The sequence below is a fragment of the Ochotona princeps genome, chromosome 21 (assembly GCF_030435755.1).
Source record: "Ochotona princeps isolate mOchPri1 chromosome 21, mOchPri1.hap1, whole genome shotgun sequence".
Taxonomy (NCBI): domain Eukaryota; kingdom Metazoa; phylum Chordata; class Mammalia; order Lagomorpha; family Ochotonidae; genus Ochotona; species Ochotona princeps.
The window spans coordinates 16,751,274-16,766,388 of NC_080852.1; positions in this window are offsets into that span (position 1 = coordinate 16,751,274).

The window sequence follows — 15,115 nt, forward strand, 5'->3', positions numbered from 1 at the left end:
TGGTTTGCTCTTATAATACCTGCAACCGTGGGACCGGGTCAAATAGAAACCAGAAGCTAGAAAATCAGTGTAGATTTCCTATGTGGATGGTAGAGACCCAATTATTTGAACCATCCCCTCCAGCCTCTTAGGTTGAACACCAGTAGAAAGCTACAATCAAGGGCAGACCCTAGGTGGGATGTGGACTCCCAAGGAGCATCTTAAAACCAGAATGGCACACAGAGAGAAGGTGACAACGACAGAGATCTTTTTGTTCATTGAATGTTCACTCCTCAATGGCCAGAAAGCTTTAGGTTGAGCCAGGCCAAAGGCCAGGAGCCAGAAACTCTATCCTGGACTCCCCACCTGAGTGCCATGGACCACTCTCTGCTGCTTTTCCGGGTGCATTAGCATCAAGCAAGATCAAAATGGGGCAAGGGGCACTGGAAGCAGCACTTTAATGTGGGATGCATTTGATGCAACTGGCTGCTTACCTGCAGCATCATGATTCCAGCAGCCTTTCCAGAAGTATCTTAACTGTTACATCAACTGCCTGCCTGTTTCTTTAGGAGCAGGAGAACCCTCCCCAGAACCCACGCTGGTATGACTTGTCCTTCTGCCCCATGGCCTGCAGGACCAGGACAGCCACCATGAAGTCCTTGGTTTCTCTGAAAAGATATTGTGTAAATGAAACAGTTTCAGTTCAGAAGAGTGCTAGGTAGCCAGCCGACTGACTGTTTCTGCTATGAATGGTTTTGGGGAAAAGTCCTTAGGAAGGGAATCACAAAAACAAACTGGCCTTTCAGAACTCGCAGATGTTTCCCCTGAGTTAGCCAAAGGACTATTGTGACCCAGGTATCTATTGTTTGCATCTCAGTGTATTTTAAAAATCCACACATCAGCACGAAGACCAATACTGGATGTAGATTTATTTAACATTGGACATTTGGACTTAGTTCAAAAATAGAATCATCTTCCAGAAAATGGTAGCTTAGAAGATCTAACTGCTCTGTAAATTAGCAACTCCACGGAACCACAGAAGTCATTCATCTAACCCTTGTGCCCTAAGTTCAAAACATGATCAATGGGGTGACTTAATTAGCTGAAATGATCTAAACACATTTTGTGATTTGTTTTCTTTTACATTTGATTTGACATCTAGATTAAACCCAGATTTTGAGGGAAAAAAAAAAGCTTTTGATGCTCCTTGGCATCTCTTTGTACTGCATTATGTGTTGCTGCAGGATTTACAAGATCAACGTTTAGATGTCACCAGAGAGACACAGATCCTTGTTCTGTGATAGACATTAGCAGGCACTCCCAAAGTAGCAGCAGCTATTTACAATGAACTTAAATAGACAACTCTGAAAATGTCAAAAGCGTTACATTATTGGAAGTTGGAAACACTGAGAATTAGACTCTCTGTTTTGAATTTGCATTCAAGTGACCAGAAAGTGTTGTTTTTGTCAGAAGGATTTCTTATGGGCAGAGGGACCGAGGTAGCTAGCTTTTCTAACCATGCATTCCAAGCCTTCAATGAATCACAAAATCTACTGAAAGTCTCCTTAGTTCAAAACAAAATAAACAACAAGGTAAACCCAGAAAAAAATCTCAGAATGCATTAGACCCAATAAAAGAGTAGCCTCATTCAGTTGAACTTAATTTTTTTTATTATTGTGGAAATATGAGTATAGATACAAAGTAGAGTGAATAATATAAGAAGTCCTTTATACCCAGGTCTGACAATTTTTTATGATTAGGTTTCTTCATTTTATTCTTTCTACTTTAAAATATCTTCTTCTTTTTTTTTTGCTGATGCATATATTTAATTTTTTTGTTGTTGTTGTTTTTATTTGGTTCAAAGGCAGAAAGAGAGAAAGGAAGAGACAGAGACAGAGAGAGAGAGATCTTCCATCTGCTGGTTCACTCTACAACCAGCTGCAGTGGCCAGGGGCTCAGGAGCTGGGAACTCGCTCTGTGTCTCCAGCATGGCTGGCAGGTACCCAGACACTTGACCCCGCATCTGCCACCTCCCTGGGTGCTTACTCACAGGAAGCTGGGATTGGAAGTGGAGCTGGGGCTGGAATCCAGGTCCCCTGAGGTAGGATGGCAGGTGTTTCAAGCAGCATCTCAGCTGCTGTGCCAAATGCTCGCCGTGTATTTTAAAGCAAGCCTCAGGTATTCATTTGTTTGTCTCTGTATATTTCACTCTATACCATCAGAATATATAGACTTTTTGTTTAAACAATTCTAACATGATTATTATTGTTAATAAAATTCATGAATCTTTGATATGTTAACATGCAATCTACATTCTAGATTTTCCCCAGTTGAATCTTTTTAAAAATAAATATTTTGGGCCCGGCACTGTGGCCTAGCAGCTAAAGTCTTCGCCTTGAAAGCCCCGGGATCCCATATGGCCGCTGGTTCTAATCCTGGCAGCTCCACTTCCCATCTAGCTCCCTGCTTGTGGCCTGGGAAAGCAGTCGAGGACGGCCCAAAGCTTTGGGACCCTGTACCCATGTGGGAGACCCGGAAGAGGTTCCTGGTGCCCGGCTTCGGATTGGCACAGTACCGGCCGTTGCGCATACTTAGGGAGTGAATCATTGGACAGAAGATCTTCCTCTCTGTCTCTCCTCCTCTCTGTATATCTGACTTTGTAATAAAAATAAATAAATCTTTAAAAATAAATAAATAAATAGTTTTATATTTGTTCGAAACACAGATTCTGCTTTTTTTTAAACAGTGTTTGTATGTCTGTGGTAAGCCACAGTGGGAAATAGATTTTTTCATGTGGATTGCAGTCCCAAAGCATCTTAAAAGACACTGTTGCATTTTCTTTGGGGACTCAGGAGCAAATTTTTCTTCTAGTAAATAATTTCTGGAGATAACAAAAAGATTAACAAAATCTCAGCTATCAACTGCTTGTTTTTTTTTTTTTTTTCCAAATAATGCTCTAGAAATGCTTATTTTCTTCCTCCCCAGTAGCAGAATCATTATTTCAAGAATATGCAAGCCATTCATTCTCAGTGACCATTGATTTGACTGTCAAGAGCTTCATTTCTAAACAGATTCTGGATGTAGAGCTTTGTCTGCAATGAAAAGCGTTAGGATAGGGGAAGATGGTAAGGCTAAATGTTTAGGCTCACGATGAATTTATACTCTGTGCATCTTTCTCTGAGCCAATAAATAAAAGAACAGCAAGACATAATTTTTGCAGTCACTATTTTCCCGTTGACACATCAGCCTTGTATCTTTCTAGCCACAGAGATTTTGCTGTATTCCATCTCAAGGACATTGGCATTGATCTGCATCCTTCCCATCCTTACCCTAATTCTCAATTTCCCTAATGTGGTTTGAAAGTACTCAATAACCCTATGTGGAAATGAAACTCTGGTTGGGAGGTATTCTTCAGACACACACAAACTTACGGCAAAGACTTCATGGAAAAAAAAAAATCTGATGAAAAGATACATTTAGGAGCAAGTGCATATTGTGAGGTTATCATACCCATGTCCCGCATGGTTCAATTTCCACCTCTTCCTGTGGCCCTGACTCCAGCTTCCTGCTTGTGTGCACCCTGGGGCAACTTGTAGGTCAGGGTCAAGTGTTTGGGTTCCTGCCACACATGTGAGGGACCAGGTTGAGTTCCTGACACTTTGCTTTGGCCAGCCCTGGTTGTTGCACGCGTTTGGAGAGTGAATCAATGCATGGGATCACTCTTTTTCTCTGTTTCTGCCTCTCAAAATAATAATAATTTAAAAAAAATGATAAATGTTAAATAAAAAGATAGTGTTCCCTTGAAAAGTTACCTGCTTCTGTGTCCTCCATCTTACAAATATCTATTATCTCCCTGTAAGACATTGAGTAGGAGCTCAGTGTTGTGTGTGGCAGGTTAAGTCACAGTCCGCAATGTTGGCATCCCACAGGAGTGTTGATTCGTGTCCCAGCTGCTCCACTTCTGATACAGCTCTCTGCTCGTGGTCACAGAGGATGGCCCAAGTGTATGGGCCCCTGCCAGCTGTGGGAGAGCTCAGGATGGAGCTCCTGGCTTCAGCCTGGTCCAGCGCTACTCACTGTGGTCATGTGGAATTGGGATCCAGTGCATGGGCTCCTCCGTCTCTCCTGTGTTCTGTGTAACTGCCTTTCCAAGAAAGAAATAAACAAATATTTATTTTAAAAATATGGTAATATTGTGCTTTTACATTTTTAAACTTTTTCTTAAAAGATTTTATTTTTATTGGAAAGTCAGATATACAGAGAGGAGGAGAGACAGAGAAGAAGATCTTCCATCCGTTAATTCATTCCCCAAGTGGCCACAATGGCCAGAGCTGAGCCAATCTGAAGCCAGGAATCAGGAGCCTTTTCTGAGTCTCCCATGTGGGTGCAGGGTGATAAAGCTTTAGACCATCTTCAACTGCTTTCCCAGGCTGCAAGCAGGGAGTTGGATAGGGAGCAGGGCTGCTGGGATTAGAACTGGTGCCCATATGGGATCCTGGTATGTGCAAAGCGAGAACTTTAGCCACTATGCTATTGCACTGAACCCTTAACAATTTTTTAATTTAAAGATTTATTTAGTCATTGGAAAGGCAGATTAAAAGAGCGAAGGAAAGAAAGATCTTCCATCCACTGGTTGACTCCCCAAGTGGCTGCAAAGGCCAGAGTCAAACCGATCAAAGTCAGGAGTGAGGAGTGTCTTCCAGGTCTCCCACATGGGTGCAGGGTCCCAAGGCCTTGGGCCGTCCTCTATTGCATTCCCAGGCCACAACCAGGGAGCTGGATGAAAGAGGGACAGAACTTAAAAGTATTTCTTGAGGGCTGAAGTTTGTGAGGTAAAAAGCCCACAGCCCATGTCAGGCTGCCTAGGTAATGGTCCCAGCTCCCTTTCCAACTGCAAAGGTTCAAATTACAGGTGCCTCCTACTCATACTGAAGACCAGATTACCTTCCAGGCTCCTTGCTTCATTCTGGGCTGGCTATGACCATTGTGGATATTTGACGAGTGAACCAGAAGATAAAAGATAGGTCTGTGTGTGTCTCTTTGCCTTCCAAAAAAATAAAAGTGTATTTGTCTTGGAAAGATGTCCATGTTAACACATGCCCTTTAATTACTGTAAACTACTCTGTTGTGTAAATAGAGTATGTATGTGTTTATATTCCTAAATCATTTACTGATGATATCTAAGTTGTACCTAATGTTTTTATTCCATATTGACTTAGGTTTTTTTTTTTTTTATTGATTATGAGATGTGGGCATCAAGCTTCAGTAAGTAATCTTAAAGTTTTATTTACTTGGGCCTGGCGGCATGACCTAGCGGCTTAAGTCCGCGCTGGGATCCCATATGGGTGCCAGTTCTGATCCCGGCAGCTCCACTTCCCATCCAGCTCCCTGCTTGTGGCCTGACTTTGTAATAAAAAGTAAATAAACCTTTAAAAAAAAAAGATTTATTTACTTGCTAGAAAGAGCTACAGAAAGACAGATGGCAAGACAGAGAGAGAGAGAGCAAAATGGAGAGGGAGAGATTGCCTATCTGCCGATTCCCTTGGTATGTAGCCACAATGGCTAGGAATGTGCCAAGCCACGGCCAAGAGCCAGGAGATTCATGCAGATCTGTGCGGGTTGTAGAGAGCTAAAAACCTGAGCCCGTCTGCTGCTGCTTTTCCCAGGCCATTAGCAGCAAGATGGATGAAAAGTAGAGCTGTTGGCACATAAACTTGCCCCCTTGTGGGATGCCAGCATTGTAGGCTATAGTTTAACTTACTGTGCCACAAAGCTGACCCCAGTAAATGCTCATTTCTGTTTTCTTTATTTTTAAAAATATGTATTAATTTTTATTGGAAGGTGGAGGTACAGAGAGAGAGAGAGGGAGATGCGGAGAAGAGATCTTTCATATGCTGGGTTCACTCCCCAACCAGTCATAATGGCCAGAGATGAGTAGATCCAAAGCCAAGAGCCGAGAGTTTCTTTCACGTCTCTCACATGGGTGTAGGGGCCCAATGACATTGGCCAGTAGATAGCTGGATTGAAGTAGAGTAGCCAGGACTTGAACAGGTGCCCATGTTGGATGCCACTGCTGCAGAGTCAATGGCTGATATTGCACAGCACCCTCCCTGGGACTTGCTGATAGTTGTATGGTTTCTCTAGTATATAAAGGAAAAGTTGGATCACAGGTGTGTGCTTGTTTGGACTTTGGAGATGTTGCACTACTGTTCTCCAAAGTGGCTGTACTTAATTGTGTTTCAACCCGCAGAAAAGAGGCTGTTTCCCTTTTCTGTGAAGTAGTGCTTAACATCCTGGAGACTAGTATTCTGGCCCAATAGATTACGTTGCTAGTTTGAACTCCACCATCCCATATTAGAGTGTTATTTCAGTTCCTAAATGCTCTGCTTCCAATCTAGTTCCCTGCTGATGCCCGCTCTGGGATAGCAGTGGAAGACAGCCCAAGTCTTGGTTCGTACCATCCATTTGGCCTGGCCAACCCCAGCCATTGCAGCCATTTGGAGAGTGAATCAGTGGATGGCATGTCTCTTTCTTTGTGTCACTATGCTTTTCAAATAAATAAATATATAAATCTTTTTTTATAGGCATGGATCTTTGAAGTTTCATTTGTTTTTATTTGAAAGACAGATTTTACACAGAGAGGAAGAGAGATCTGCCATCTGCAGGTTCACTCCTCAAATGGCCCCAATGATCAGAGCTGAGCTGATCCGAAGCCAGGAGCAAAGAGCTTCTTCCAGGCCAATTTTATTTTCCATGTAACAATGGATCCAAAGGTTTGGAGTTCAGTGTTAGAGTGAGCTCTTACAAATACTCCCAAAGTCACTGACTGACTAATGAGAGCTCTTAGGAACTGTGCAGTGTATTACTCTTTTTTTTTTTAAAGATTTATTCATTTTATTACAGCCAGATATACACAGAGGAGCAGAGACAGAGAGGAAGATCTTCCGTCCGATGATTCACTCCCCAAGTGAGCCGCAACGGGCTGGTGCTCGCCGATCCGAAGCTGGGAACCAGGAACCTCTTCCGGGTCTCCCACGCGGGTGCAGTGTCCCAATGCATTGGGCCGTCCTCGACTGCTTTCCCAGGCCACAAGCATGGAGCTGGATGGGAAGTGGAGCTGCTGGGATTCGAACCGGCGCCCATATGGGATCCCGGGGCTTTCAAGGTGAGGACTTTAGCTGCTAGGCCACGCCGCCGGGCCCGCAGTGTATTACTCTTCAGTAAAATATAATGTGTATCACTTATGTAACTGTGGATTTTTTAGTATTTATGTATCTTCTATTACTTTATAAACATTAAAAGAAGTAAGTGAAATTAGTTTTAATCATGTACTTTTTAACCTAATATATTGGAAACATTTTAATATATAATCAATACAAAAAGTCCTTAAGCTATAATCTTTTGTGCTTTGCAGCCAATGTGTGCTTCATATTTATAACATGTCTCTGGATGCTCCATTGTCTTTGGAAATGTCAATGTAATTCTCTTTAGATTTTATAAGATTTATAGTTGGAAAAGTAGATTCTCACATTCAGGTTGTTCTTAGCCTACTTAAATTTTTTTTTCCCAACAATCAGAATTAAGTAAAATGTAAGTTTCTCAGTTCAACTAGCTTCATTGCAAGTGCTCAGTTGTCACATATGGTAGCGGTTGCCATACTGGAAGGTGCAGATATAGAAGCTTTTCACCATTGCAAAACGCTCTGTTGGACAATGAAATTCTTTCTAATTCAACTGACTAGCGCACGCACACACTCACACACACACACATTCACCCCGAAACATGAACATTTCAAAAACATATCTCAAAATAAATTTGTAAATACGGAGTATAATGTATTATTTATTTATGGAGAAATTTTCTAGAAAGAATTAGTATTGCTCAACATGCTTGATTGCTGGGCTGGTGCTGTGGTGTCATAGGTTAGGTCTCCACCTGCGACACCAGCATCTCATATGGGTGCTGGTTCAAGACCTGGTTGCTCCTTTTCTGACCAGCTTCCTACTGATATACCTGGGAAGGGCAGTAGAAGATAGTCTAGGTGTTTGGGCCCCTGTACCCACAGGAGACACACAGAGGAAGCTTCATGCCCCTGGTTTATGCCAGGCTCACCCCTGGCCTTTTGTGGCCATCTGAGGAGTAGGTCAGTGCGTGGAAGAGCTGATGGTCTCTGTCTCTCTTGCTTTCTCTTCAGGTCTGCCTTTTAATTAATAATAAAATATGCTTGGTCATCAAAAATAAGATTAAAATCACATAGTTTGTACTATGGAAGTGTTCCAATTATGTATATTTTACGTAATTAAAAAAAATCATGGTAAAGGATGCATACTATAAAAATTGCCATTTAAATAATTTTAAATTTAACTTTTAGAGGCATGGTCACATAATTTCATCAATATCATCCATTTCCAAATATTTTTATGTTCCTAAACTAAGACTCTACATATTAAATGCTAACTCCTAGCCTTGTCCTGGCATCTGGCAATCTGGATTGTATTTTGTGTGTGTATCCATTTGATAACCTATAGATTTTCTCTAAATCAAGTTGTACGTTAGTTGTCATTTGTGTTTGACTTATTTCATTTAGAAATTTGTCCTCGAGTTTCATCCAAGTTGTAGCATGTATCAGAATTTCTTTTCATAGCTGAATAATATCCCATTATATAAGGATAATTTAAGGTGTTCACAGATAGTTGGCATTAAAACATGTTTATTTTGGTGCAAAAACATCTTGAAATCTATGTGCAGTAGGGGCCTTTAAAACATTTTTGAAAACTCAGTGTATGCCAAAAAAAAAAAGCATGAATTTCAGAGGTTTGAGACACCAAAGGAAATTGACCTTGTAGATCCACTTTTCTGTAAACTTGTTGAAGAATCTTTGTAGATATTTACCACTTAATCCATTAATCCATTGGTTGGTATTTTGGTTGTTTCCATATTTTGACTATTATGAATACTGTTACTATGAACAGTTGTTTTTTGAAAGATTTATTTACTTCACAGAGTTATGGTGAGCAGCAAAGGAAAAGAGAGGTATCTTCTATTTGCTGGCTCACCACCAAGTGGCCACATGGCTGGAGCTGGGTCAGGCTGACTCTTGGGGACCAGGAGCTTCAGCTGGGTCTCCCATGTGAGTGGCATGGGCCCAAGGCAGGAGCCAAATCCTTGGGCCATCTTCTGAGGCTTCCCCCAACACACTAGTAGGCAATTGGATTTGAAGTGGAAGAGCTGGTCGCTGAATTGACATCTATATGGAATGCCAGCATGTTAGGGTTGGATTTACCTACTACCCCACAACACTTGCCCTGCTATGAAGTTGAAGTAATGAGAATTTAAAAAAACTTATTATAAACCTGTTAATTAAGCTTATACAGTTTCTAAGTAAGTAACAGTAGAAATGTTGCTTACCTGGAAAACTCTGCACAGGAGAAAAGACTTTTGTCTGATTCTGTCATCTGTGAAACTACAAAGTCTTTGCTGTGTTGAGAAATGTTCTAGATGCTCATATTTATTGGTCCAACTCACCACCTATAAGTTCATGTATTACTCTTTTCACTTCTGCTTTCAGTTGAACTCCTTTCTCCTGCTACCTTTTCCAAGATACACATTCCAAGAAGACATGAAATATTTTTAACAGCTTAGTTTACAGCTGTAGTCTAGATGTTTAGAATGGTACTTGCAACAAAGTAAACAATCAGTAGGCCATGTTGCATGGATGAGTAATAGAGTATCCACCTCAGTTTATATGCACCATTGAAGATTTACTTATTTATGTATCTATTTATTTATTTATTTGAAAATCAAAGTTAGGGAGCGAGGAGACACATGCAGAAAAATCTTTTATCTATTGGTCCACTCCCCAGATGGTCATCACAGCCAGGGCTGGGCCAGGCCACCAGCAGGTTCATCTGGCTTTCCCAGGCAGGTAGTTACAGCCCATCTTCCACTGCTTTTCCAGGTGCCTTATCAGGGAGTAGGATGGAAAATGGAGCAGCCAGGATTTGAACTGGCATCCATATGGGATGGTGGCAGGACAGGAAGTGGCTTAACCAGCTGTGCCATGATTGTAGCCCCTATGTATTGATTTGAAAGGCCACATTACAGTGAGAGAGCTACCTACTGGTTCACTGCCCCAGTGGCTGGGGAAGCTGGGGCTGCACTAGGCTGAAGTCAGGAGCCTGGGAGTTAGGAGTCCTCCACGTGAGTGGCAGAGGCTCAGATACCTGCCTTCTCTAGTGTTAAATAGGGAGCTGGGTTGGAAACAGAGCAGCCAGGGCTTGAATCGGTGAACAGATGAGGTGCTGGTATTTCAGGCAATGCCACAATGCTAACTCCAACTTGATACCTCTTTGCTTTGCTTTGCAAGGATTGATTTATTTTATTGGAAAGGCTGGTTTACAGAAAGAAGGATCAGCAAAGAGAAAAATCTTCTATCTGCTGGTTCACTCCCCAAATAGCTGTAACAGCTAGAGCTAAGCTGATTTGAAGCCAGGAGCCAGGAGCTTTTTCAGGGTCTCCCATGTGGGCTCCGGGTCCTAAGGTTTTGGACCATCCTGTACTGCACTGCTTTCCTGGACCATAAGTAGCGAGCTGGATGGGAGTGGAGTAGCTGGGGATGAATTAGCACCCATAAAGGATCCTGGTGTTTGCAAGGGGAGGATTAGCCAGTTGAGCCATTGCACCAAGCGTCACTTTGATACCCTTTTAAGGGGCTCTAGATTTCATCTCTGTTGACCATTGTTTACTTGGGATAGAGCATTCTAATAAAAAGAAATGTTTATAAATGATACATCCCTTACCAATGTCTAGAAATAAGGTGTGGAAAACAACTGATATTGGAGATGAAATAAGATTGAGATAAACCAGACAAAAATATGAGTGGTATTTTGCTTCTTTTAATTTGACTGATTACTCCCAAAATGATACTTTGTGAAACATTAGAAAAATTTCTATTCTAATCACTTGGAGGAATAATAAATAAAAATTGCCTGGCTTTAACATGGAGGTTAAATAATCAGTTATAGCAAGAAGTGAGCAAACTCATCACCTTCTCAAATAAGCGCATTTCTTTGTTCCATCTTGATACAGTCGGCATCAGCGTTTCTTACTGGTTTTGAGGGTAGCGACTCTGAATATTTCTTTAGCAGAATCTCCGTGTCTATCTGAGGCACGAGCTTACAGGTTTTTACCATAGCAAGAACTTGAAACTAAGGGGACCTGATCCTTTATCTTGCAAGTGGGGAAACTTGACCCTGTGAGGCAAGGTGAGGCCCAGAAGCATTTTCTCCTCTGGCTTTGTAGGAGTGGTTCTCCTTTTCTTGGATTTTTGGTAAGTGTGTAATCTCAGTTCCTGTTTGAAACGCAAATCACAATGCCTGGCGTCAAAACCACAAACCAATCCTCTCCTTAACTGCCAAGGCTTGACATGGCCCTGTGATGGTCTCGGAAAAATTCTAAACACTCTTTTTATCAGCAGAAGGGAATTGAATTTCCTATGAGCACACATTACCTTCTAGGTCATAAGAGACAAAACAAAAAGCACGGCTGGGTGGGGGAGGGGCCGACCCCAGCTTGAAGCTTTTGCAAAGTGATCTGTCTCCTCTTTCCTTGTTTGAATTAATCACCTGGTTACTGCCTTTTCAGGGGAGTTGATTTTGGTCAGCAGCTCTTTATAAATGATATTCCTGTATCATTAACTTGGATGAGTTTAGGAGTAGAGAGTGACGTTTAAAGACCCTGCCTGCAGTCATTATAGTTCTTGAAACGATAGGGGAATTCCTAGGGATTAAAATTCTAGGGATTTTCCTTTTTCTCTTTTAAAAAATAATTAATTTGTTAAAAATCCAGACACAGGGAAACAGATATCCCGTAAATGCCCACAATAGGCAGGGGTCTGCATTTCCATACGGGTCTTCCCTGTGGGTGGCGGCAGGAACCCAGCTACTCAAGCCTTCATCCACTGCCTCCCAGGGTGCACCTCAGCAGGAAGCAGGGCCAGGAATTGACACCCCCCCATCTGACATGGATGTGGGCGTCCCAACTGGCAGCTGAACTGTTGTGCCAAACGCCCGCCCTGAAAGATTTGTCTTTAAATAAGACTTGCGTTTTAAAAATAAAGTAAAAGGATGTAAATCGATTTAGAATAAAAAGATAAAATTCATGGACTAAGGAAGGAAAAGGAAAGAACATATTTTGTAGTCAAGCCAAATTCATGGCAGCCCTCACAGTGAGTTTAAAGCTGAGCATCTTCCTCTGAATTTGGTGATTGCAAACTGTTTATATAGACACCCATGCATGTACATGCATGTCTCCCATTACCTCAGAAGTGGCAACATAACATACACATGAATTTTTTTGACATATTTAATCGAGAGGGAGCGGGACAAAGGGAAGGGAGAGGAACAGCAGGGCGAGGGAGAGTATACGTTTTCATCCACTAGTTCCCTCCCTCAACCCTCCCAAGGGCATCCGGGTCTCGTAGGTTTCCTCCCAAGGTCTGCACTGGCAGGTGACTGCAGTTGGGAGAGGAGTTCAAAGGCAGTTAGAGAGGAGCAACTGAGAGCTCTTCCATCTTCTGGCCCACTCCCCAAATGGCTGGCCAGGAGCCAGGAGCTTTTGCTGAGTCTCCTGCGAGAGTGTAGGGACCCAAGCACTTAGGCTCCTTTTCCATGCATATTAGCAGGTAGTTGGATAGGAAGTGGAGCAGCTGGGACTTGAACTGGTGCCCATATGGGATATTGGCACAGCAGCTTCATCTGCTATGCCACTGCACGGCTCCTGGGGGGCGGGTATTGATCCTAGACACTTTGATATGGGTCACTGGTGTCTTAATGACTATGTTATGAATTTAATTTTGATTCAAAAGATGCCACACATCTACCTATTATTATTATTATTTTTTGGATAGAAAATAGGGGGTGATATGTAGCAGGCAACACTTCAGAAGTTGAAATGTTTTCATCTGACCTTGAAGCTGTTATGTTCAGACACCTTGTGTATAATGCACAGAACCAGTGTCTGTTTGCACATTCATTCACACTGCTCCTCGCAAACGAGAAAGACAAGATGTCTTTCTGGAATATTAGGCCTTTTTCTTACTCCTGACGAGTCTTTACTTTTTTCCAAGTTTGGAGGGAAACTAGCTCCTTCTAATCTTCCCTTTAGCGTTTTACAGTCTAACAATTTCAAAATCCCAAGTGTTGCAATAGAAACGAGCTTTATTCAAAATTCAGACATTTGCAATAATAATTCGGGAAAGCCTTTCGAATTCTTTTTTAATTTTCAAAATCCACTGTTAAAAACTATTCAAATTCACCATCACACCCCCTACGAATTCACTCTGCGTCGAGAAGCTGCAGCGTGGCAGAGTCCCCGTAAAGACACTGAGTTGGGGACCAAGATGTAGGTGATGTTACTTTGTCCTGTGTGGGTCTCACTAATTGTAGCAAAAAGTATACAGACTATTCCTTCCTTCCTCACATAAGACATTATTTAGAAATTCTTATGTAAAACTAATTTGCCATGAGAAATATAAAGCCTTTTAATGGGATATCCAGGTCCCTGTGGGAATTTTTTTTTTTAAACAGACACCATGTGGTGCAATCTGTTATAGCCTGCGAGGGGGGGAGCTCGGCAGGGGCCGGGAATATAGTGATCTCTGGGAGTTTTTGAGGTATTATCGGAAATAGGAAAAAATGGTAGAGCTGAAAGCTAGAAATACATTCCCTTCTGCCCTAGATCTTAACCCAGGACGTATTAAACGTACGCTGCTTTCTAAAAAACTACTTAGCATTAGTCAATTTAGGGAAAGGAGAAATCTAATCTTTCTCGAGATGGTGAAATTGCCATTCATTTTGTATTTTAATCTAACCTACTGGTGATTTAATTTACAGATCTCAAAGGAAGTGTACGCTCAAATATTTGAGGACGTTAACGTATCAACCACTGTTTAATTTTGGAATGTGCCTACTTGCTTGACACAATATTTTACCATCTAACAAATGTCTGGCCTTTTTTTTTCACTTCACTAAAGAGAAATAAGTTTCACATTGCTTCATTCACCTTTTTATGTGCATATGCTGGGAACGATTGGATGTTAAAAAAAAAAAACAACTTCCTCATGTTCCTTTCTACTCTGTTTACCAATTCAAAGCTGCTAAGAAAGCCTGCATTCTCCTGCTAAATCAACTGGATGGCTAGAAACCAAACTGTAATGGAACAGGAAAAAAAAATTATCAATTTATTTTCATGACAGAGTATGCCGGAGAAGGTATAAAATTGCCTGGTGGGTATGCCAGTTTTCTTCTTTTTTCCTTTCTCTGTCTTCTCATTTTAAAAGGCTTCCAGCTTTTAGGCTGATACTTTTTATGGTTATATAACAGTTCTAATATTTTGTGACATTTTGTATTGTGACACTATAGATGAAATTGTCATCGGACTGACACCCTGTGCTGTTTATGCCTTAATTACAACTGTTAACACTGCAGAGAAGTGTGCTACTCTGCCAGCACATATTATGAAAACAACATTATTGTTCCACACACCAGCACCCACTCCACAGGGTATTTCCAAGAGAGTGGTTTAGAGGAACTTGAAGCCCAAGTGAGCGTTGCAATGTGGCTTTTCTGGTGCTTGTGTTTAGCTTGTTCTATTGTCTTCTCTGAACAACACAAACCACATGGCTTCAGACATTGGATTGGAATATAGCATGACGCCCTGTAGCAACAGAAGTTGTCTCTCTAGCTAGAAATGAGACTTGTTTCTCCCTCCCCAAGTGCTCAAGTAGTGGGAGGCTGAGGCAGCTCCGAGCCCTTGAGGCTGGTGACCCAGAGCTTTCAGCCCGAGGATGTTTTCAGAAATTATGCAAATTGAACAGAGGGAAAGGGGCAAGTTTAAAGGTGAAAGGATGAGAATGAGTGTGTTTGCATTTGCTTGGTTGCCAATCCCAAGTAACTATGTTGAAATCCCCTAACTGTTCCTATTTCGAATCATTGGTCTCCGATTCCAGCACCAAGTCTGTGCCCTCCTGAGACCGACTGCTTGGCAGATGTGTTACAGCTCAGCGCCAGCTGCCGCCAGGAGTTTTGGAGGTTTCTTCATGTGAGAGGCACTCATCTCAGGACTGTGTCTTGTGATG